Raw genomic sequence first — 25,307 nt, 5'->3', positions numbered from 1 at the left:
ATGAATCCTAATTCTCTCTCAGCCCTCGAGGAGAGACCTCGCGAGGGAGACTTGGGGCAGCAAAGCCGGGGGGGTCTCAGAGACTGGCCTGGCCCTGCACCTCGGTCCTGCCCGGCTGATGTCGGGGTCTCTCTGTGAGGTCACCCCCTCCCCACCACTTTTGCCCAATAGGCCGAGTTTCTGCAAAAGGCCTTTGTGATGTCACTGCCTCCCCTCAAAGCTGATGTCCTGCCCCTGGCCAGCCTCGTTGGGTGTTTGAGTTGTTTCCCCTGGATCTAGGGTCGCCAACTTTCTGACCCCACAAAACTGAACACCCTTGTCCCGCCCCTCCACTGCGGTCCTGGCCCGCTCACTCCATCTCCCTCCATTGCTCACTCTCCCCCATGCTCGCTCACTTGCTTATTTTCACCGGGCTGGGGAGGGTCCCTTTTCAACTGGGTGTTGTCGGGACAGACCTGGGAAGGAGGCTGCCTGCCAAACACCTTTAAGAGGAGGCGTCCCTCCCTGTCAGAAAATCATCTCCCTCCTTCAGTTCAGTGACGACCTGAATTGTTCCTTATCCCCGTAGACCCAGAGGATTGAAAGCAGCAATATCAAACCCCTGTGCAGCTAGCAGGAATGAACACAAACACTGTCGGTTCAGCGATAGTACCACACTCATTGCTTCTGACACACAAAGACTCACACACACACCATGCATGCAAAACCTCACCAAGGAGTCAGATGCACCTGGTTCCCTGCACCCCTGCTGTACAGAATCCAATCACAAGGAAAGCTTGTCAGCCCCAGAGCTGGCGAGGAGTCCGGGGCTGGAGGCTTTAACCTACAGTGACGGCACTCGGAGGAAAGATGCTGAACGAGTGCAAGTTAAACTTTGGTAGCTCTGGTCCCAGTCCCCTCACAGGTCAGTCCATCCCTCCAGGAAATGGGCACATCTGAATTCTCAGCTGGCTCAGTCTAGCTTCATAGTTCTTGTTTACATCCAGTCAGGTTTGAGGCCTGTTTCGCACCCTGTGTTTGAGGAGACCGTCATAACCGACTCTCTGCAATAGCAAATGCAGGAGGCCGTGTTATTGCTCCTGCCCCAGCACAGACAGACAATGAGGGAAATAGTCTGTATTTGAGGGTGGGATTCCCTGCCCTTGGCCAAAGACCAGCACCTCCCTTTGCCCTTTGTCACTTGTGAAGCTTTTCTTTCAGCAGCGAGCCCTAGAGCTCAGTTGCTGGAGCACTGCGTTTGTCACTGACGGTTGGGGAGCTCCAACATCAATGGGTTCTTCTAACAGCAAGTCCAACAAAAGCACTGATTTCCTCATGTGACAATCCTGGGCTTGTCTGAGGGGGTGTCCAGACTGCACACTGAGCCTGTCTCTGCGTGGCCTGGGCTTGGTGACTTGTGTTGCCAAGCCGGTGTTTGAGCATCCAGACTGCAGTGGAAACTCAGGCCTCAGGCTGTGTCCATCCTACCACAGTAAGTCATCCTAAGTGACGCTGCTACAGCTACGTGAATAACACAGCTGGATTCGACATAGCTTAGGTTGACTTACTGCTGTGTCTACTCTGTGCTGGGCCGACGGGAGACTTACCTTACTCCTGTCATTCCCGGTGTAGTCCCAGAGTCGCCCGGAGAGCGCTCTGCTATCAATTTAGTGGGTCTTCACTAGACCCCCACTAAATTGATCCTGGTGCTTCAATCGCAGCAAACAGCCTCACAGCTGTGCTGCGCATCCACCATGCACTACTCAGCCCCGACTCAGAAATTCAGCTCCTGTGGAGTGTGTCACCCTCCTCAGCTGAAGATGCTCCCCGAGTCCCCAGTGATTTCTGCAATAACATGTCTCCAGCCTGTTTGGGTCCATACGCTCCCCGCGGGGAGGCTGTGAGTGGTCTAGTGACAAGCTCTAGTTGCTGAGGCCTATCAGGGAAGGGGATCTCCGGGGAACATTGAGACTCTGGCGATCCCTCAGTGGAAGCACAGGTGGTGGGTATAATAGGCGGGGAGGCTAAGCCTCCCCTTGCACAGCTGCCACCAACCAGGCCACAGATGCCTGGGCCCTAGTGCCCAGCCTGTGCTCCATCTCTTCCTGTATCTGCTTTGCCCCTTCTCCCAGCCCCCATCACCCCCATCACCCACCACTGCCTGGCTGAGTCCCCCTCTCCTCCCCTGCACCCCCCAGAGTCCCCACCACTCACTGTGTGCCTCCCCTCTTCCACTCCCTCCCCTGCTGAACAGTGTCAGTCCTGGGGCCGGTTTTATTCAGCATCTTCATTAATAATCTGGATGATGGGATGGATTGCACCCTCAGCAAGTTCGCAGATGACACTAAGCTGGGGGTAAGGGTAGATATGCTGGAGGGTAGGGATAAGGTCCAGAGTGACCTACACAAATTAGAAAATTGGGCCAAAAAAATCTGAAGAGGTTCAAGAAGGACAAGTGCAGAGTCCTGTACTTAGGAAGGAAGAATCCCATGCACCGCTGGGAACCGACTGGCTAAGCAGCAGTTCTGCAGAAAGTGATGTGAGGATTACAGTGGATGCTAATTCATATCTAGCTTCTCAGTGTGCCCTTGTTGCCAAGAAGGCTAACAGCACATTGGGCTGCATTAGTAGGAGCATTGCCAGAAGATCAAGGGATGTGATTATTCCCCTCTATTCAACACTGATGAGGCCAAATCTGGAGTATTGTGTCCTGTTTTAGGGCCCCCACTACAGAAAGGATGTGGAAAAATTGGAGAGAGTCAAGCAGAGGGCAAGGGAAATGATTAGGCGGCTGGGGCACATGATGTATGAGGAGAGGCTGAGGGAACTGGGCTTATTTAGTTTACAGAAGAGAAGAGTGAGGGGGGATTTGATAGCAGCCTTCAACTACCTGAAGGGGGGTTCCAAAGAGGATGGAGCTCAGCTGTTCTCAGTGGTGGCAGATGACAGAACAAGGAGCAATGGTCTCAAGTTGCAGTGTGGGAGGTCTAGGTTGGATATTAGGAGACACTATTTCACTAGGAGGGTGGTGAAGCACTGGAATGGGTTCCCTACGAAGGTGGTGGAATCTCCATCCTTGGAGGTTTTTAAGGCCCGGCTTGACAAAGCCCAGGCTGGGATGATTTAGTTGGTGTTGGTCCTGCTTTGAGCTGGGGTTTGGACTGGATGACCTCCTGAGGTCCCTTCCAACCCTAATCTTCTGTGATTCTATCAGTTTTTTGTCCATCCCCTCAGTAGGCACCGACTTCCCCTCTGGCCAGTGGTTGCTCAACTCCTGCTCTGTCTCAGGCCCTTCCCCCACTCCACCTCTTCCCCAAAGCACCACCCCATCTTTTTCCTGGTCTGCCCCACCGCACCCCCAAATCAACCCCTTCCTCTAAACCTCTGCCCCCTCTCTTCCTAACCCTGCTCCACCCCTGCCCCGCTTCTATCCCACCCCTTCCCCCAAACCCACACCCCACCTCTTCCCCATCTCCTCCTCCAAGTATGCCATGTCCCCGCTGGAGCCCTACCCTCCAAAAGCATCCTAATTCCATGACAGAGCAGTTTTGTGGGGGGCAGGAAGTGCTGGGAGGGAGCAGGAGGAGTTCCTCAGTGGGGCCACTGGCGGGTGAGAAGCATTGAGGGGAGGGCAGAGCTTGGCTGCCAGTGGGTGTTGTGGAAGCCAGTAAATAATTAACAAGGTTTTGAAGAGATCTTAATGATCTTGAGTTAGGCTAACTGTGACCCTGGTGACGTGAGGAAGCAAGATAATGTAAGACAGAGTGAATTGTGTGAAAGTTATTATGACCTTGCAATATGCAGTATTGCAGTCTTGTTTTTCTAGTGAGATAGCAGAAAAGCTTATGTATAAACAAAATGTATTTGTTGCTTTTTAGTGTCTCCATGATTGCTAGAAATTGTCTGTAAAAAAGGTATAAAGGCTTGATGTAATTGTTTACCAGTTGAGAGACCTGTCCAGGACCCTGTGTCCTATGGCACTCTCTCCCTCCATGGTAATTACTGGAGAAATAATAAAGTATTTAATTTTGCTGCACCCAAACAAAAAGCGAGAACTAAGTTTTTCTTCGACAATTTGGGGGCTCGTCCGGGATGGCAACGCCCACGGACCCACAGACGGCTACTACGGATCATTCCCCTTCGAACCCCATGGCGCCACATGAGAGGTATGAGACCTTTTGAAATCTCTATTGGGGTATCAGAGGAGGACTGTCCCTGAGGACGTCTGTCTCTCTGTTGGGCTCACGCCATCTGAACTTATTGACTGTGCAGCAGGATCAGATGCAAAGTGGTATTGGGGAGAGGCCCCAATAAGGTTAGTTTATAGCAGTACTGGGAACTGCTGAGTTGGCCAAGGTAAATGCATAAGGTAATGCATAGGTAATGCATTAGAATGCACCGGTGCTGAGGGGTTTTTACCGCCTCAAGAGGGGTTGTCATACCGCCTCATGGTATTGGTCCGGACCAGGTAAAGATGCATCATGGTTTAAAAAAAAAAAAAGAAAAAATTTTTTAAAAAGAGATAAAAAGGTTAAAAAAGGGTTAAAAAAAAGGGAAAAGGAAGAAAAAGAGGCCTTGGTGTGTGTGTGTGTACACCAGTGTGAGTGGCTGTTACCGGGCTAGCCCGGTAACTAGTGGATCTTTAGGAGATCCGACCCACGGTGGGCTGACTCAGCCTGGCATAGTCCGGCGAGGAAGCTGCCTGGGTCTAGGAGTGTGTGAACCCATCTTCCCTCCCCTTTCCTTGTGAGTATCTCCTGTGTGAGTGGAAAATGGGTAAGGGACTGTCTAAATATTCCACCTCACCCCCTAAGGGTACCCCAGCATATTACATGTACGTACACTATGGTCCTAAAACCTGCAGGTATTTAGCGAATTGGAATCTTCACACGCGTGAAAATCCATCTAAACAGTGCCCATTAGAAGGTATTTTCAATCTAGCTAAGATCATATATCTCAGAGGAGCTTTTAATCACAAAGAAAAACCTCTGACACAGTGTGAGCAATTTGTCTAGGAACGGGTTAATTTGAAATTCGGCTTAGCCCTGAGATAAAGGAGAAGTTGTTTTGTGTTCAAGGTCATGAATCAGTGCGGACTATGCTAAGTGCAAAGAAAACTGCTTTCAGCCCCAGCTGCTTGTGGAAAATAGAAACTGAGGCAAGCCAAAGGCAGTACAAGTTGCAGAATTGGAATTATATTTGCAAAGCTTAACTTCCCAGTGAGACATGTGTGAGTATTAAAGTGGTTTAAGGCTTGGGGCATTCATGTTTTTCCTGTGTGAGGTGGGAGCATTCCCAATACTCTCCATTGTTGTTTTATTATTTTTAATGAAGCTTTAAAATTTGATTATATGCTCTGTCAGTCTGATCACCTGACATGAGGGATAAATTAGTACCAGGGATTTGTCACAGTTTGGTGAGCACTTAATAATGGGGGAGCCCTGCAGAATTTACACCATCTATCTGTTTTACCCTTGTTATTTTGTGTTTGCTTTGTTTGGTATTGTTGGTGTTATATGATAAGGATTGCATGATTAAAGGTGAGCTCTAATAGAATAAGGAAACATTATTTGGTTTTGGTGCACTATTTAGCTTTTGCTCTGTTTTGTTTAACCGATTACTGTTGTTTTTCTGCTCTGTTCATTTGGGCGTTAGATGTGTGAGCGGAACTGAACTTCTCGTTCGTAATTCCTCAGGGTGGAAGCCATGTGTGCGATGAAGCTCTGAGGTTGTCCTGAGATTTTACTGTCCCGCGCCCCCCCCCTGTAACGGACAATGTAATAGAAGTAGGAAAAAATCTGGCTTAGACTGTAATTTTCTTTGCTCTCTGTGTAATTTTCTTTTCTGTTTAAGTGTCAGCAGACAAATGGGTGGGTCTCTGGGTAGACCCCCAAAGGGGTTTGGATTATGTGTTAAGTGAATGGCCATGTATTTTTGCCCAGGTGGCAAGCCTTACTAGGGAGGTCTCGGGTAGTCTTGTGAGTAGTAGCTAAACTGGTAGTGCCTATGTCAGAGTCTACCCTCACTTGAAACTGGGGGGTTTCAAAGTGAGGACCCGCATGTATTCTGCCACCATGTCAAAGGTCTCACCCCCACTTGGAACTGTTGGGCTCCAATGTGGGGACCTGACTTGGCTTCCCTTTAAACTACCATGTCCTGGTCTGCACCCTCACTTGAAACTGGGGGGTTTCAAAGTGAGGACCAGCATGTATTCCCCCACCCTAAAATCCTAGGGTAGGTCTTCCCTTCGGCTGCCACCACCCGGTCAATTCCGTGGGCCGGGACACCCCTGTTTCCCCCCTTGGGAACACAGATCAATTCACAGAGGAGGAACCTCCCCCCTCTTCCCTCTCTCCAGCTTACTCCGGAGACAGAGATGCCTGGATTCAAACGCCTTAAATCTCTACACACAGGGAAGCAGCCCACTTCCCCCTCCCCTTCCCCTGAATATCCCCAAGGGAAGGAATTAACCAAGTCCAAAGAAAAGAAAGAATTTATTAAGAGAACAAAAGAAAATACAGAATCTCTATGAATCCAAGCTGGGCACTCATAGGGTATAACCTTGCTAAGATCTGGAGAGAATCCTCTCTCTTTCTCAGTAAAAGCAATATCAGCAAACAGGAATAAAGCATTTCCTTTAGCAAACACACAATTGCAAATATAGAAATCAAATCATAAGACTAATTCGCCTTTCTAATTAATACTCACTATTAATTAGTAGAAACTACTCCAGGAGAACTTGGAGACATGACTGTCCTCTGTTAGATCCAAAAACAGTTCTCTCACAGACAAAGGCTTCCCTCCACAGAGATTTGAAAAAATCTTATCTCTGATTGGTCCTCTGGTCAGGTGGTCACCAGGTACTACATGTTAACCCTTTACAGGTAAAACAGACCTTAACCCTTAACTATCTGTTTATGACACGCCCCCCAAATCGCCAACAGTGGGAACTACTGGTGGTGATTTATTTCTAGAACTTTAAAATAAACAGATTAACAAAACACATGCACTATTACATATACTACTAAGTATGTAACAACAAGATATTTGACATTGAACAACACTTTGTATGCATTTGAGCGGACATACTTGGCAACGTCCTTGCCCATCCCCTCCCAGTGGAAGGAATGTTTTTAACCTGTTTTTGCTTTGTTGACCCCAGAATGCCCACTGGGATGTCAGGGCCCAAGCTTAAGAGCTTGTCCCAGTACTTAGTTGGAACTACCAACTGTCTTTGAAGATGCTGGCCTTCCTGGTGTTCACCAGAAAGAATGTCCTTATATAAGAGTTGTTGTTTTACAACAACTGGAATTGGGTAGAAGAGCTGAGAGGCGGTGGGTTGCTGCGTGCCGCCGCCCAAGCTTTCTTAAGGCTGTCATCGGCTTCCTGCTCAGTCTGGAACTGTTCCCTTGAGGCGGGAGACACCAGTTCCTCCTTAGATTGTGGACTTGGGCTTGGTCCCTCTGGAAGCGATGTAGGTGATGAGGTTGTTTTCGTTGACTGTGAACCGCTCTCCGCTGGTGCACAAGGTGATATATCAGGCTCTGGCTGAGCCTATTGGGTAGAGTTGTCTGCTGCTTCTGCCAGTTTAGGCCCGTTGGCGCCCCCTGGCGGTGGAGTTGCAAGCGCTGGCGTCAGTGCTGGCGCTGGTTCTGCCGCTGGTTGCTTTTCCAGTTCCGGTCCTGGGACTGGATGTACTATGGCTGCTGTAGTTGTTGGCATGAGATCCGGTTCCACCACCTCTGTCTGGGTCTCTGGTAACACAGACAGGGTCCTGGTGGATGGGTCAGGAACAGGGATGGGAGTGCCTGCTTGTTTGGCCTGGCCGCGGGTGACCACTCCCCCCCTCTTGGCCAGCTGCACATGGTTGGCCAAGTCTTCCCCCAGTAGCATGGGGATGGAATAATTGTCATAGACAGCAAAAGTCCTCTTTCCTGACCAGTCCTTGTACTGGTCTTCAGGGATGCTGTACCCATGGCAGGTCCTTTTAACCTTTTTGAAGAAGGCCTTAGTGTCCTCACCTGCCATGTAGGTGGGAAATTTCTTGGGATGGGGAACAGTGCCTTCTGGTGCTGGCCACACCCCTCTGCAGTCAGTGAATTTTATGTGTGGCTTGCTGGTGTTGCTTTTTGGTGCTGGCCACACCCCTCTGCAGTCAGGGAATTGGGTTGCTTGCTTCCCAATTCCTAACCCTTTCTATTCCCGAGAGACTGAATAGAGAAGAAACAAAACCTTTTCATTTGCAAATGTGTAGTTCCTGTTTGCTGATATACTGAGAAGACCCAAAAAAACTGGTTTGTCCTGTTTCTAGCACTTGCTAAGTACCTCACAGTGGGGGTCCTTTCTAACAAGCCTCCTAGAAAAACTTGCACCTCTTTCCTAGCTGTTTTTAAGCATACAGAAAGAAAAAAAGGAGAAAAAAGAAAAGAAGAAGGAAAAAAATCCTTTTCTAACACAGCCTGTTAGAAACCTTATGCCTCAGCTAAACCCAGCTGAAAATCTGTTTCCAAAAAAAACAATCTTCCTAATAAGCCCAGCTGACCGGCTGGTGCTACTTAGTACCTGCAGAAAAGTGTAGTAAATCTTCTCAGAGATTTGTATTCCCTGGCTCCAGAGGATTTGAAAAGACACAGGGAAAAAAAATCTGGCTGGAGGGTTTCTGTCTCCCCCCCCCCCCAAACCTGTTTTCCCTGTTGGATGGGAATGTACTTTGTCGAGCACTTCCCCCCACCTTAGGAATCCTGAGTGATACCTGATATCACAAAGGAAGGACACACCTCTAGGGAAGAGTTTTTCCTCAGCATAGCCAGCAGAGAAAAAAAACTCCTCCTAACCCTGAAAACTGCTTGAAACTGCCTTTTCCTGAAGCTGCCTGTCCAAGCAAACAGAAGAAAAACTGCTTCCAACAAAGCCTGCTGGAAAACTAAATTCCCTTCAGCCAAACTGCTGAAACTGCTTCTAACAATACCAGTTAGAAAAAGGAATACTTGTAAACTACCTCTTCTCTCCCTCCGCTCTGAGTTGCTGTACTCAGCAGCCCAGCTGAAAGGCTGCTGCTAACAATACCCCTGAGAAAAATCTGGTCTATTTCCGCAGGGATCTGTGTTCTCCTGTCTCCTGATCCTTTCAAAAGACACAGGGAGAAAAAAAAACCTGGCTGGAGGGTTTTTCTCTCCCCCCCCCAACCCTGTTTTTCCTGTTGGATGGGAATGTACTTTGGCGAGCACTTCCCCCCACCTCAGGAATCCTGAGTGGTACCTCGTATCACAATGGACGCAAGTACCGCTCCACAGGAGGGCTTTGTAACAGAAAGCCCTGCAAAAAACTGAAAATACTTCTAACCCTGAAACTGCCTCAGAGTGCCTCTGGTAGAAAAGCCTTGCCTCTCTCTCTGGGTCCGAAACACCACTGCCACCATGTCAGAGTCTACCCTCACTTGAAACTGGGCGGTTTCAAAGTGAGGACCCGCATGTATTCCCCCACCCCAAAATCCTAGGGTAGGTCTCCCCTTCGGCTGCCACCACCCGGTCAATTCCGTGGGCCGGGACACCCCTGTTTCCCCCCTTGGGAACACAGATCAATTCACAGAGGAGGAACCTCCCCCCCCCCTCTTCCCTCTCTCCAGCCTACTCCGGAGACAGATATGCCTGGATTCAAACGCCTTGAATCTCTACACACAGGGAAGCAGCCCACTTCCCCCTCCCCTTCCCCTGAATTTCCCCAAGGGAAGGAATTAACCAAGTCCAAAGAAAAGAAAAGAATTTATTAAGAGAACAAAAGAAAATACAGAATCTCTATGAGCCCAAGCTGGACACTCATAGGGGATAACCTTATCAATCTCTGGAGAGAATCCCCTCTCCCCCTTTTCTCAGTAAAAGCAATATCAGCAAACAGGAATAAAGCATTTCCTTTAGCAAACACACAATTGCAAATATAGAAATCAAATCATAAGACTAATTCACCTTTCTAATTAATACTCACTATTAATTAGTAGAAACTACTCCAGGAGAACTTGGAGACATGACTGTCCTCTGTTAGATCCAAAAACAGTTCTCTCACAGACAAAGGCTTCCCTCCACAGAGATTTGAAAAAATCTTATCTCTGATTGGTCCTCTGGTCAGGTGGTCACCAGGTACTACATGTTAACCCTTTACAGGTAAAACAGACCTTAACCCTTAACTATCTGTTTATGACAGTCTAGGATAGGGACGATTCAGCGAGAAAAGCAGGATCGAGCCCAAGCGGGCAGGCAACGGACAGGGAGAGAATACAGGTTGGAAACTTTTGAATTTCAAATACTCAGAAGGACATTTGGACTGGTGATTTGCATTGGTAAAGTGGCTAAGAAATTATTAGATTGCAATCACTTGGCTATGTTTTGTTAAATCAGTTGAAGAATGTATACAGTGCTATGTACTGAAAATTTTATTAGGCTCTAAAGGCACTATAAGTGGTGCTGTTTCCTTCCAGTGTTTCTAAGCAGGAGTTAAAAGAAAAAATAAAAAAAAATAAAAAGCAAGCCAGAAAGAATCTGTGTTACTGCAAATTAACTAACTGATAAGGTAGAGGCCGTTGAAACCGGAGCTGTCTGAGAAACACATACGAGAAATATGGGGTAATTCCTCTATTTTGCCTGAAAACAACATCAGAAAAATGTGATATACTAAAGTCTAATACATTTTCTTAAGTAAGAGAAAGAAACTACATTGGCCAAATCTTTTAATTTAGAGTGGTTATTAGAATTTGCATACTGCCAGTCTTTGGAAGCAAGGACATGAAAAGTTAACCCACTCCCCATATTGTACAAGGGATCCTTCTGGCTACCTCAGACTTTTAGCCAGAGGGCTGGGGATGGTGGATAGCTATTGGACTAGAAGTTATATTAAGTGAACTTCTCAAAGTGGGTGTGCTTGTCCTGGCTTGTCCTTCCAAAGTTCTGTAATAAGGTTATTTTGGTGAAAGGGTATATGTGGCATACATTGAATGATAATACTTCTGTACTGTATAACAGTACTGTTTATGTGTTCATGATATGAAATAGGTGTATAATTGAAGAGTAAAAGTTTCCTTTGTAGGTTACATGGAAAAAAAACAACCAGAGAATGGGTAACATGCGCTGGCCCCAGTCAAGGACACCGCTTGGCTGCCTACCAAGGGAAGGGGGGGGGGGAATGGTTGCTGCAGTTACACAAGATTGGTGTGCAGCGGCCAGCCCACTCTCCTCCTTGGGGACCTTTTGTAAATATTCAGATTGATTTTATTTAAATGTCTAAGTGTTGTGGTTATGAATATGTATTAGTTTTAGTTGATGTATTTACCACTTGGGTTGAAGCTTTTCCCTGCAGGACAGTGGATGTCTTTGCTTACAGATTTTGTACCACGTTTTGGCATCCCTGTGACTATCAACAGTGATCGTGGAACTCACTTTACTGGACAGATTGTAAAGGAGTTATGTGCAGTTTTGCAGATCCAACACAACCTTCACTGCCCTCATCATCCACAATCTGCTGGGACAGTGGAATGCCAGAACGGGACTTAAAAAAATAAACTGGCCAAGATTTGTGCTGAGACACACTTAAAGTGGCCAGATGCCCTTCCTTTGGCATTGATGTGTATGAGAGCCATTCCCAATCGAAAGACTGGACTCGGCCCTCATGGAATTTTGACAAGACACCCAATGCGACTACCAAGTGCATCCCCACTAACCCCAGCTCAGATGGACATTCATTTGCTGGATAACATAATGCTTAAGTATTGTTAGGCACTAATGAAATGTGTTAGGTCTTTTTTTATACACAGGTGATGGGAGCACTACCGAAGGATCCTGTGCAACCTTGCCACTCGTTAGAACCAGGAGCCTGGGTCTACATACAGATCCATCAACGCACGACTGCCTTGGCTCCATGCTGGAACAGCCCTTTCCAAGTCCTGCTGCCTACCGACACCGCTGTGAAGTGCCACAGACTGACTGCTTGGACCCAGGGTTCTCACTGCACAACGACCCCTCCACATCAGCACCCGCTAATTTTTCCTTGTGGGTGTTCCACGCCCGGAGCTCCCATGCAATTGGCATCAATAATCCCCCTCCTCAAAATCAAAGTTCCTAGAGATTTTGGGTGAGTGTCTCAGTGTTGTTAATGTTACTAACTCTTGTGTGTGCATGTCTCTCTGGGTGCGTGTCCAGGTGTGTTTATGGATAAGTTTATTGTGATGTCACGTATCCCAACAGCAAAGAATGTTCTGCTTCAGCGTTTTTGCCCTGCCTGCAGTCTGCCAACTGGCATGGCTGACAACGGCTGGTGACCCAAGGAGCTGCTGATAAGACACGTACTGTGTCAGACACGTAGCTGTGAATCAGCTATTTCCACAGGTGTTCGAAAGAAGATGAGTTTTCACAGAAGGTAATTCCCAGATTCTTTTCCTGCTCCTTAGATCACACATGCCAGGTTGGTGCCTCCTTTTCCTAGCGTAGGGGTGGCCAACCTTTGGCTCCAGAGCTGCATACGGCTCTTCAGAGGTTACTATGCGGCTCCTTGCATAGGCGCTGACTCCAAGGCTGGAGCTAGAGATGCAAACTTTCCAATATGCTGTGGGGTGCTCACTGCTCAACCCCCTGCTCTGCACCACTCCTGCTACCACCCCACCCCTTCCCCAAAGGCCTCTGCCCCTTCCCCCTAGCCTCCCATGCCCTCGCTCCTCGCCCCTCCCCACCACAGCCTCTTGCGCACTGCAAAACAGCTGATTATGGCGGGTGGGAGGAGTGGGGAGGGGGGGGAAGCGCTGATGGGGGAGGCTGCCGGTTGGCGGGAGATGCTGGGGGCTGGGGGGTAGTGGATGGGGGCTGCTGCCATGTCACTGTGGCTTTTTGGCAATGTTCATTGGTCAATTCTGGCTCCTTCTCAGGCTCAGGTCGGCCACCCTAGGGACTGGCGGGGGCCAGTGTTGCAACAGTCAGTTCTCAACGTTTTGTTTTGATTTGAATGTCGGCATCTTTCAGCTCCCTCCTGCGCCAGCCTTTCACCTTCTCTGGAGGCAGATTTCCACTGTTTTATCTTTCAGCAGATGAGTGGGGGTGAATTTCCATGGGTATCACCTAAAGGGAAGATAACAAAACTGGTGTAGAATTTAGATTGATACCTCCATAAATAGTATTTCCTCTGGAGTTGCCCCAATGCACTTCTTGCCTTCCAGTTGTTAATAGAAACCTTTTGTCTCATGTAATGATTGTCTAATGTATGTGTATTCTTCATTCCCTCTGGGGCACTGGTAATTGTCTGAAGACAGGATACTGGGCTAGATGGATCTTTGGTTTGACCCAGGATGGATGGTCTTGTGGTGCTTATGTTCTCGGTTGTATGAATCAGTCCTGGCTATTAGAGGAGCAGATGGCTTCAAAAGACCAGTCTCCTGGATCTGGGAATCCTAGGCAAACTAATTCCCTTCCTTTAGAGAATGACAGAAAAACCTATTTCCTTCGTCTTTCTATTGTAGGCTTCATTCCTTTTTCCAAAGACTCGCCTCTAGGGAGCACAGAGAGATCCATGTGCACAAAGTGCTTGTCCAACCTGCAGCAGTGGAGGCATGCTCTGACTTCAGCCAGCAAGAACAGGCCTTGCCAAAGAAGCCACAGAGAAGGAAATGCTCATGGTCCATCCTATCAGGCATGAAAAGACTCTGTGTCTGTAGCCAATCTGACACCTCCATGGCAGATAGGGATGGGGAGAGAACAATTTCCTCACAAAGAAGATGGACGCACTTGTCCCTGAAGAAGAAAGCAGCTGAGAACCAGATGGAGTCAGAGGATGTGAAGCTGCAGGAGGATACAGGAAAAGTTGAACTGGATCCCACAGGTGAGGATTCAATCCACATGGTTAGCGAGGAGCATGTGAGGATTACTCACAACAGTCACCCTACAAGCCTTATACATCAGGGCCTTATCATGGGACAGTGATGGGTACCACAGAGTCTGGAATCCATTTAGTGCCAGATCCTCTTGGCGAGGGTGGCCAAGGTCCATCGCTGAGGTGAGGAGAGCTGACAGTGTCAGGTCACCCCCCTCTGGGGGTCTGGCACTGTGGGGTGTGGAGTACTAACATTGATCCAGGCTGTAAGGAGAACAGAGAGGCTGGACGTTGTAGGAAATCATTTCTTTTCTCCTGGATCGGGTCCGTTTCATCAATAAAATGCTCCAGAGGTCTCAGCAGGTCACAGCTGGGAACCATACCAGAGCTGAGCCATTACTTCTTGGGGGGTTAAAGGCAAATCAGGCCTGTTGCCCATCAGTGACAGGAACGGTGTGCAAGGGGAGGGTACGAGTAGAATACACCATGGAAAAGAAACTGGCCCCTAGATCCGAGGAAGCCTCGTGTGGTTCTCTGCTTAGCTCTGCCAACAAGCTTCAGTCTGACCCTGGGCAAGTTGCTTCTGGGCTCTGGGCCCAACTTCCATCCTCTGTAAACCAGGGATAATACATGGAAAAGGGAAATGTTACAATTGTTTCTTTCTGCTCCAGGGATGAAGATGGAGGTGCCCGAGTCGCAGGGGAAGTGGGAGAAAGGGAGCCCAGAAGAGCAGGAAGAAGAGCGCATTCTCACCCCCCCACCCCATTACCAAGCAGCTCCTATATGACGATGATAATGATGCTTTGTGACTGTGCTAATGGAAAGCATCCCCTGCTGTGTGTATTAATATCTCCTGGAGCTGGGATCTCTGACAGGAGACCTACCTGCCTCTTGCTCAGGGAGCTGAAAAGAAACACTCTTCAAGTGTGATCGACTCCAGCCAGTCTTTACAAGTTTCGCTGGGTTGCTTGAACGAGGTCCAGATTGACAAAGGGGTTTAGGCACCTCAAGAAGTACAGAGGTGCCTAGTGGGATTTGCAGAAGTGCCTGACTCACCTGCCTGATTCTGATGCACTCTCCATGGGACTCAGGCACTGCTGAAAATCGTACCAGGCCCCTCCCTGCACTTCTAGGGGTAACCCACACACCTGCTGGGTATGGTGTCCTGGCCATCTAGTGGCACCAGGACCACTTAGGGTACGTCTACACTACGGGATTATTCCGAATTTACATAAACCGGTTTAACAAAACAGATTGTATAAAATCGAGTGTGCGCGGCCACACTAAACACATTAAATCGGTGGTGTGCGTCCACGGTCCGAGGCTAGCGTCGATTTCTGGAGCATTGCACTGTGGGTAGCTATTCCGTAGCTATCCCATAGTTCCCGCAGCCTCCCCCGCCCCTTGGAATTTCCGGGTTGAGATCCCAGTGCCTGATGTGGCAAAAATCATTGTCGCGGGTGGTTCTGGGTAAATGTCGTCAGTCACTCCTTCCGCTGGGAAAGCAACGGCAGACAAGCATTTCATGCCTTTTTTCCCTGGATTGCCCTGGAAGATGCCATAGCATGGCAATCATGGAGCCTGTTTCGCCTTTTGTGACTGTCACCGTATGTGTACTAGATGCCGCTCACAGAGGCGATTCAGCAGCGCTACACAGCAGCATGCTTTTGCTTTTGCATAATAGCAGAGATGGTTATCAGCCATATTGTACCATCTACCATACCATAAATTGGTAATAAGATGATTGTGGCTACCAGTCCTTTTGCACTGTGCCATTTGCTGCTGTCATAAGTGCCCCTGGCTGCTCTTAGCCAGGGGCGCAAAAGCCAAAATTGGGAATGACTCCCTGAGTCAATCCCTCCTTTTTGGTATCTAAAAATAGAATCAGTCCTGCCTAGAATATGGGCAAGTGTACTAGAGAACCACTGTATCAGAGAACCAGAGAGCACAGCTGCTCTGTGTCAGATCCTGCAGAAATTATGAGCTGTATTCTATTCACAGGGGGTGCTCCTGCAACAACCCCACCTGTTGATTCCGTTCTTCCCTCAGCCTTCCTGGGCTACCATAGCATTGTCCCCTCACTTGTGTGATGAAGTAATAAAGAATGCAGGAATAAGACACAGTGACTTGTTAGTGAGATATGAGTGGAAGGCAGCCTCCAGCTGCTATGATAGTCCAGACAGGACAGTAAGGAGTGTGTAGGAGAGGAGCCCAGCATCCCTCTGCTAGTCCAGGGGCAATTGAATCTTTTCTTTACACATGAAGGGTGGGGGCTGATGGAGCTCAGCCCCCTGTTGCTATGATGACGATGGTTATCAGCCATATTGTACCATCTACCAGGAAAAATTAGGGCCAGGCGCCATTGATCGACCTAACAGATGCTAGTCAGCATGGTTACCAGTCCTTTTGCACTGCCCCATGTGCCAATAGGCTGATGATGAGGACGGATACCAGTCGTTTTGTACCATCAGCCATCCATAGCGTGGGGGGAGCAAGGATGTTGGTGTTGAGTGCTGCACCATCGCGTCTATCTGCAGCATTCAGTAAAGATAGGGTGACATGTAAAAGAGTCAAGAGAGGATTGTTTTCCCTTTCACTTCTGGGGGTGGGTGGGGGTGTGCGTAAATTGCCTAGCTATGCCCTGACCCACCGCGGACACTGTTTTTAACCCTAGAAGCATTTGGAGCTCAGCCAAGAATGCAAATGCTTTTCAGAGACTGCAGGAACTGTGGGATAGCTTGAGTCCTCCAGTCCATGAGCGTCCATTTGATTCTTTGGCTTTCCGTTACGCTTGTCACGCAGCAGTGCGCTGAGCCCCTGCTATGGCGTCTGTCTGGAGATTTTAAAAGAATGATTTTGAATTTCGTCTTCTGTAACGGAGCGCTGATAGAACAGATTTGCCTGCCCTTACAGCGATCACGTCCGCATGGTCCATGCGGGAGCTCTTTCTTTATTTTGATTTTTAATTGTATCGCCACACGTGCTGATCGGAGCTCCATGCTGGGCAAACAGGAAATATTCAAAACTTCGCGGGGCTTTTCCTGTCTACCTGGCCACTGCATCCGAGTTCAGATTGCTGTCCAGAGCGGTCAGTGGTGCACTGTGGGATACCGCCCGGAGGCCAATACCGTCGATCAGCGGCCACACTAACCCTAATCCGATATGGTAATACTGATACTAGCGCTACTCCTCTCGTTAGGGAGGAGTACAGAAACCGGTTTAAAGAGCCATTAAAATCGATATAAGGTGCCTCCTAGTGTGGACGGTTGTGGCGTTAAATCGGTTTTAGGCTCCTAAAACCGATTTAAACGCCTAGTGTAGACCAGGGCTTAGAGACAGAGATAAATTGAGTCTGCGCTAGAGCCTTAGCTAACAGCCAGTTGGGTTTTAGCTCATGCGGTAGAGGCTTCTGCACTAAGTTCCCGAGGTCCCAAGTTGGATCTCGCCTGCCAACATCTGCCAGGCATCTAGATGCCTTCATAACTCTTATGATTACTGAGAGAGCACCCTGCAGCACATACAACAGTCTGCAATTCTGGGAGCTTGTTACACACCAAGGAACTGGAGTATCTATGCGAGTGTGTCACTCTGGTGAGCTCTACTGCATCCTCAGCTGCTGGCATCCAGGACAGATGGTGCTAATCCAGCCACACAGGCCAGCTGCAGTAACACTCAGGAGGTGCCTGAGTCACCAGGATAAAGAATTCCAGCACCCCAGGCCCTGGGTTTAGGTGACCCTGGAACCAGGCCCCCTGCAACCAGGCCCCCTGCAGTAACATTGTGCCCAGTGAGTTCTGACCCACGGGGGTCTGGCCCCAGAGGCCCACGGTTTGGGATCCTCCTCAACCAGGCAGACTTGCTCCTTCAGTCAAAGCTACTTTCTGTCCTGCCGATGATTCCTGCCTGTTTTGTGGCAGCACCACACGCTGCGGGGTGGGGAAGGAAAAGGCATTTCCGTTTGGGCCCTGTTTTCAGTCCTTTCCTCGCAGACACTGTGGGCTGCTAGAGTTGCTGAGCCAATCTGCTCAGGCGCTCAGGGTGGGATGGGACATGGGGCAGGTTCTCCAGTGACCCCTCGGCTGCACTCTACAAGCAACTTGAATGGGCTTTGCAGGCCACTGAGGCTTTCTCAGCAAAAACTGGGCTTCCTGGGAGGAGGGGCTAGAGAGGGAGGAAATGGGGTGGCCTTGGGGTCCCAGCACTGGCTGAGAGGCTCCCATCTCTTCTCAGGCAGAGGGGGAGGGGGAAGTGTATGAATGACTGAGGAAACCTTGGCACCTGTTGAGGTTTGTTAAGAAAAGGGCTCAGCTGGAGTCTCCACGCTCACTGGGCGCTGCCAGCCTCCCGCGGGGACAGACTGTTCCAGGGCAGCTGAGCAATGGAAATACTCAGTCCCAACAGCTTTGTCCCTCTTCATTGCAGACCCCCGGGGAGCAGCTTTCCTCAGCCCAGCTCCAAGCCCTGCTGGTGAGAGCCGTGAAGGGTCTGACAACACCCATCCTGGAGCGAATTCAAGCTGCAAAAGAAGAGCTGACGACCATCGTTTCTCTACATGGAGACCAGATGGAGAGAGTAAGAGACTCCCGCCATGGGGCAGGGGGATGCTGCGCAGAGAGCGGGAGGGGAGAATTTCCTCTCCTAGGAAACTATTCCTGGGACACACAGGCATGGTGCTTTGAAGGTTGGCTCAGCCCCTTTCCCTTCATCGCTTGGCTGCGGGGATCTGCAGCGTCAGGTGTTTAACGTGTTCTCTGCCCGCTGGAGCTCTGACACGGCCCTGAGGACAGCCCAGCCCCACTGAAGGGGCGCGATAGCCCCAGCTCTGGTAGCGCAGCACTTACCTCGTCTGCCCATGGGCCTCCACATTAGGCTCCAGGAGCAGACATGGTTTCCTCAGACATGCTGCAGGGCCTTGTTTTTCCAGCTGAAGGATCAGGAGGAATTTGGCTTTGCACTTTTCTCTCTGTCTCTCCCTAGCTCTGATTCTGTTGCCCATCCCCACAGGATCTGAGTGCCTCCCCCGTGAATTAGACTGGCCTAGGGAGGTTTCTGGCAGACTTCATTTCTACATCCCCTGGGTAGGAGGCTCTCAGAGTCATTTATTCCCACTGATTAATGAAGCTCCACCGCCCTCCAGGGAGGTAGGAATTCAAATCATTCGACACCTGGGGAAACTGAAGCCCAGAGAGCTCCTTGACTTGCCCAAGCCTGCGCAGGTGGGGTTATCGAGAAAGGAATCAGGGTACATGTTCCCTACAGCCCTTTAAATGTTGCCTTTAATCGCTTTGCCTGGAAATAGGTGACATTCCTGTCCTTCTCCAGATACTGCCTGCCCCTGGCGTGTAAGTGCAGACTTATTCCCTTCCTGGGCTTTGGCTTCCTCCCCAAACCTGCCTGTTCCTAGGGTTTCCTGCAGGTCGTCCCTGTCTCTGACCAAGTTCCCTGTTTCCAGCAGGTCCCAGCGGGAAGTTAACAAATGGTCCCTGAATCAGCAAATTGATTTGTGCAGGGCTCTAACTCCTGCTAGCAGTGTAGAGGTTCTCCTTAGGGCTGGGGCCTGGAACTGGCTAGCCCCGTCCAACTAGCCCTGCCTGCCATCTCTGGGATGGGCTCTGGGGTACATCAGTAGAACCAGCTGGGTCTGGAGCAGTGCTTCTCTACCTGGGACATCCTCAGGGCCAAACAGGTGGTATTGGATGTGCCCCACACAACATATATGTGGCCCACAATGGAAACTAGGTTGAGAAGCACTGGCCTGGAGGAACTGATTGTGCTAGAAAGAGCAAGAGGAAGTTGCAGAGATGGAGGAAAGGCTCCTGCAGGGAAGCCCTTGAGAGCAGGGCTGAGAGCAGTTTGCTGAGGCAGGGAAGGCCCTGGGACATCAGGGGAGTTTGGGCTGTGCCCACGGTAAGGTTTTGGGGAAGGCTTTTGTGTGTGTTTCTGAGCTTTAAGGTGCTAAACCAGACCTCAGGAAGACTGGGGTTCCTGGACTTGTCAAAGCCTCTTTCTTGAGATTATGGAGGAGCCAAGATGGGCAACCGAGGTGAGAGGCGGCTTGCAGGGCTGCCAGGAGGGGTTACCTGGGAGGACACCATTCATTGATAAATCCATCCCTCAACTTTCTGGCATTCTTCCAGGTTGGAGACATCATGGGATGTATCTTCATCTGGCTGGACAACGTCTGTGATCCCAGAGCCAGAAAAGCAGCGCTGAGGGCCACGGCCTTGCTGGCTCACTCCTACCCCCAGGACGTGGTTCTGATTTGTGTGGCACACACGCTGTCATCGGACAGGTAGGGAGCTGGGCTGTTATCACCTCAGGCCATTATTTCTCTTCCTGCTCCTACAGACAGGCAACAGTCCAGGAAGGGTCCGTCAGGCTCACACAGTTGGAGGGAGTTTCCTACTGTGCAGAGAGCTGTCCATGCTCACTAAGAGGAGATGCCTAGGCCCAACCACTGAGGAGCCAACCCTCCTCCTGCATTCCCCGGGATGGAGAAGTGCCAGTTTTCTGGAGAATTCCAGCATTGTCCTGATTTCTATGGGTCACTCCACTTCCTCTCCCATCAGGCCAATAAATGACTTTGGGGCTCACTCCACATCCCTGGGTCATGAGGTCTGGCTGCTCCCTATTGCGTGAGAGAAGATAGAGATGGAAGAGGTCCATGAGGTCCATCTGTCTGTCCCCTGGGGACCAGTGCAGGCTTGTTACCTGTAGTCAGATCCCTAGTTATTCCATGGCTGAGGAAGTGGTGAAAAAAACACACTCATCCTTATGGAGCTGCGCAACAGAGGTAAATCTCTTAAGACAGAAAGTTCCAGCCCTAATTGTCACAAAACAAATAAATAAATAAATAATCCTCACATGACAAGAGCATAAATGCAGTGCAGCCTGCCTGAGTCTGCAGACAGCCGGCAATAAAAGCTCTGAGAGGGCTGAGTGCCTCTTTTCATCTCAATATGTTGTGAATGCTGAGTCCTGCTGGTTATTGCCAAACACTTTGCAGAGTCATCCAGCTGAGGTGTTTATAACACAATCCCCATGTGCTTAGGGGCCGTGAAATCCAACAGGAGCCTAGCCAGAGGTCAAAACTCCGGCTTTCCTCAGCATAGGAGTACCTGGAAAGCTCACAGACAACAATAAGACATTCTGCAGCCCTATTCATTGGTAAGCAGAGCAACTTCACTTGATCTTTTTTGAACTGCTTCCTTCAAAGCCCTTTTCTAGACAGCTGCTCTGTTCCCTCAGACAGCACCAGAATCCTAAAACTCTGTGTGTGTGTGTGTGTGTGTGTGTGTGTGTGAGAGAGAGAGAGAGAGAGAGAGAGAGAGAGAGAGAGAGAATTAAGATGTCTTCCAAGATGAAGGGAGCAACTTAGCTGTATCGACCGCACCAACTTCCCCTGTCCACAACTCCTCTTTGGCTGCGCCTAGGGGAAACCAGCATGATGTGAATTCAATCTCCTTTGGAAATGAGTCTCTCAGTGACTTCTAGGCTTCTGATGCTTTATCTAATGTGCTTTGTGAACAGATGTAAGGAATGTATTTAATTTCTCAAGGGCTGTCTTGGGGGAATGGCTGCATCTTTGGCAGTTTTCAGCAAAGGATTTGAAAAGAAATGAGATTCATTGTCTGTCTAGGAAATACTATCCACCATTATTGCGACTTGTTGTCTGAAACAGTGAATGAAGATGGCATCTCCGGCCTCTATGAAAGTAAGGAAATACCTCTGTGTGTTTGTGCCTCTGTGGGAAGTACAGGGGTGCAGCACAGGGCCTGAACACAGGTTTGAATGTGTCCCTCTGTCTAAGGACAGTGTTTAAGGAAGAAGGATGGTCACTTTCACTGAGGTGCCACAATATGTGTATGGGAGCAGGGAAATTCCATCCCTAGCTCCTAGAATAGACGTAGCCTTAGAGCTGTGTGGGGAGACTGTCTTCATAGAGGTCTGAAGGTCTCTAAAGGAAGGCCTGACAGAATTGAAAAGGGCTGTTGTTATTATTAAGGGTGATGATGATGACAATTACTCTCTGTAGGGAAAGATTCATCACTTGCCCTCCCTATAATGGAGAGATTTCAGGCCAGGGAATCACTCAGAACTGGTTATCAGCTCATAGGAAAACCCCTGAGTGCACATTGGAAACATCTTTCCCTGTGACCTCTTAAGGAAGGAAGGCACAGGGCCACAAAGGATTTCAGTGGATGTTAGGAGTCTAAATCCCTTTGCAGATCTGTGCGTAAATGTTGGATGATTTAACACCTCTGCTCTTGTCACTTTTCTGTTACATCCCAAGAACAGTTGCTGCCACCTGCCGGTGTTTTAGTGTGTGGACGTGTGTGTGGACGTGTGTATGCTGTGAGAGGGGGAAGTTACGCACGGAATGGGGTCTCCTCTGTGTCCAGGGCTATTTTGGGAGTAGCTGAGTTGTTGTTTCTGTGCCCCCAGACTCTTGGGTAGCTAATAGCATGTGGCAATGGCCAGCTGAAGGGGAGGTTTCCTAGGCACCAGTCACATCAGCACCATGGGGCTTTCAACCTGTTTCCTCTTTGTTTCAGCTTTTCAGGAAGTGCCTTTGACATCTGACAGGACCACATGGTACATCCTCAATAGATATTACAAATGGCTGCAGAAGCTTGGAAATCTTGTGTTGGGTTCTGCATTCGACTAGGGAACCGGGACCGACACAGAAGACCCCTTTGTCCTGCTATGGTATGTACAACAGCGTCTTTGGAACAGGGACTGAACAACGAGGTGGATATTGGCAGATGATAGAAAATTATGTAGGTCAGTGAGGCGTAGAGAAGACTTTGAAGAAGTTGAAAGGGATCTAATAAAGCCATGTGACTGGGCACCACAATGGCAGATGAAAACCAGAGCTGACAAATGCAGGGCCATACGCATAGAAAGCAGTGAGGTGAACGACTCCTACATATTGCTGGTGTCGGACACCAAAGCACGGATGGTGGAGCCCAGTGGCTGGAGCAGCAGTGGTGGGGCCTAGTGGTCAGGGTGGTGGAGGTTGAGCCGAGGGGAGCCAAGGGTTGGAGCCAGAGTCAGGAGTGAAGAGCAGGATTGGAACAGGCGAGGAGTAGGGCCAGGGTGGGATTAACGATTCCCGGCCAATGGGAGCTGTGGGGGGGTGGAGCCTACAGGCAAGAGCAGCTCCTGGGACAGAGGTTCCTGGTGCGGTGCTCGTCGCGGCAACGCAGCTGTGGGGGAGAGGAACGGCAGTGAGTGGAGCCGCCTCGCCCCACCCCAGCCTGGCAGAGCCGGCCCGGCTGGAACGCAGCACACAGGGGCTTTAGTAGCTGCAGCATGGGCCCCCCCTTAGCACTACTCCTTTCATGAGTGCATCACTGCCCCACTTCTGCCCCATCCCCATACACGGTTACAGGGCAGAACCCTGTAGCTGAGCTCTGAAATCTCTCTCACTGCAATTAAGTTACTGCAGTCAGGACAACCCCACCTTTGGGCTCCATGTCTGACATCTCTCCCCACTGCACAGAGCCCAACATTCACAGAGCTTCTTGCATGCGATTCCCTCAGTCATCAGATCCAGGCAGAGAGAGGAGAAATTCTCCCAGACTCTCTTTATCCATTGCCAGCCCACAGGGTAGCGGAGGTTGCGGGGGATTGGGTGCTCTCTTTAAGCAATGCCAGCTCTCAGGGAAGTTGTAAGTGAGCATTACCAAAGTGGGGTGGTTTTGTGCCATGGAAAACTACCCTGCTTGAAGGTTTTGTTCTTCTGATTTGTGTTCCTGCCCTTTCTCCCTCTTACAGACATCTAGAGGCTAACAGGAGACAACTAAGCCCACCACTCATCACATCTCTTGGGAGATGGCAAAGCAGCTGTTGCATGGGAAGGAGGAGACAGAAGAGGCAGAGCAGGATGTGCCGGGGTGCACCAGCCACACATAACCCCACAGTCTAGGCAGAGGAAGCCAAGCCCCTCCTCAGCCCTGCCGAACATACTACAACTGGAGCACCAGTGTGAAAGGGAGCAGCTCAGCTCAGTCTAGGCAGATGCCAAAAATGGAGGATGCACATTGTAGGCTCTAGTCCAGAAGCAGCTGAAGCCCCTGACTGCAGATCCCCGAGGTACCGAGACCCAGACCCAACCCCGTCCCTGGGTGCCTGCAGACGTGCAAGAGAGCTCAGAGTCTCTGGGAGTTTCCCACGCCAGGAGCCCAGAAACCCCCAGCCCATGGCCTAGAGACATCTCGTAGGAAGTAACTGGGGAGAACTAGCCATTGTCATGCTGAGTGATGTCAGATGTTCTGGTTGGATCCCCACTGACTCAATGCCAAAGACATTGGCCATGGACAAGGCCCTGGGCTAGGACCCGGGGGAGTAACGAAGGCCCGGTTCCCCCCGTCCTGGCCGCCATCCATCCTTGGGTGGCAGCCCACCTCCCTAATGTGCCACTAGACTGCACAGCCCCAAGAGGAGGGGCAGCCATCTTGTCTCTGAACTCTCAGCCAAACAGCCCTGCGCTGAAGGGCAGCGATATTGACTCTGGTCATTGGCCACACAGCACTGAGGGAGAGAGCAGCCATATTATCTGGAGCCATCGAGCCACACAGGCGTGAGAGGCAGGATAGCGGCATGGACACTGGTCTCTGGATCACACAGCCCCGATGGAGAGGGCGTCCACACGGACTTTGGTCATTGGGCCACACAGCCCCGACGGAGAGTGGGGGCCGCACGGACTCTGGTTGTTTGGCCACACAGCCCCGACAGAGAGGGGGGGGCGCACGGACTCTGGTTGTTGGGCCACACAGCCCTGAGGGGGAGGGCAGCCATTTTGACTCTGGCCATTATGCAAAACCACCCTGAGGCTAAGGGCATTTGGTTTCAGCCATGGGACCTCGCCCCTTCACCTCTAAGGCATCGCTCATCTGTCACCATGAGAGTGATCCCATGACATGAGACTTTCAGGGTCAAGATGCAAACATGAGCTGAAGCAAGGAGTGGCACGTGACCCCTCTAAGAGCTCCTCCCACTCCTCTACCAATCTGGGGGTGTTTTATTGCCATCAATCTGCCTCAGGATTTGAGCAATAGGGGAAAGTTCTGGGGCAGAGTGACTCATCTGGAAGTGGGTCATGTGACCCTGTTGGTGTCCCTAGGCCTAAGTGAACCAAAGTTGTGACTCTAGGCCTGAGTGAACCAAAGTTCTTCCATGCTGTAAACTTTAACCAACCTAAGATGCTAATAAACAGCAAGCAAAATGTGTAACTGTCAGCTTTCTTAGCTTGCAGCTGCAGTAGCTCGAAACAGCAAAAAGCGGCTGTAAGACAAGGGAAAAGGGGGAGGAAAGTCTGCATGCGTCTGTGCTGTGAAGGCCATAGATAAACATGCGAATGAGAACAGTTCTAACAAGCTACATTATAGTGTTAAGTGTAACTGTTGCAAGGGGGAGGGAGGAAGGGGAAAAACAAGGGGGGTATAAATGCTGGGACCCCGCCTGCGTGCGGGTGTGCAGGA

The 25,307-nt window shown here is 49.9% G+C and overlaps 1 long non-coding RNA gene across 1 annotated transcript; it reads left to right on the top strand.

Moving 5' to 3' along the window:
- The first annotated feature begins 17,691 nt into the window (after positions 1 to 17,691).
- LOC123356359 lies at positions 17,692 to 25,040 on the top strand. Its single transcript, XR_006575340.1, has 6 exons — positions 17,692 to 18,393; positions 19,959 to 20,113; positions 20,873 to 20,988; positions 21,461 to 21,535; positions 22,377 to 22,530; positions 23,602 to 25,040. It is a non-coding gene; the product is annotated as an uncharacterized LOC123356359 (long non-coding RNA).
- The last annotated feature ends 267 nt before the right edge of the window (positions 25,041 to 25,307 follow it).

This window comes from Mauremys mutica, chromosome 1 (genome assembly GCF_020497125.1).
Source record: "Mauremys mutica isolate MM-2020 ecotype Southern chromosome 1, ASM2049712v1, whole genome shotgun sequence".
Taxonomy (NCBI): Eukaryota; Metazoa; Chordata; order Testudines; family Geoemydidae; genus Mauremys; species Mauremys mutica.
This window is presented reverse-complemented; position numbering and strand designations above follow the sequence as displayed.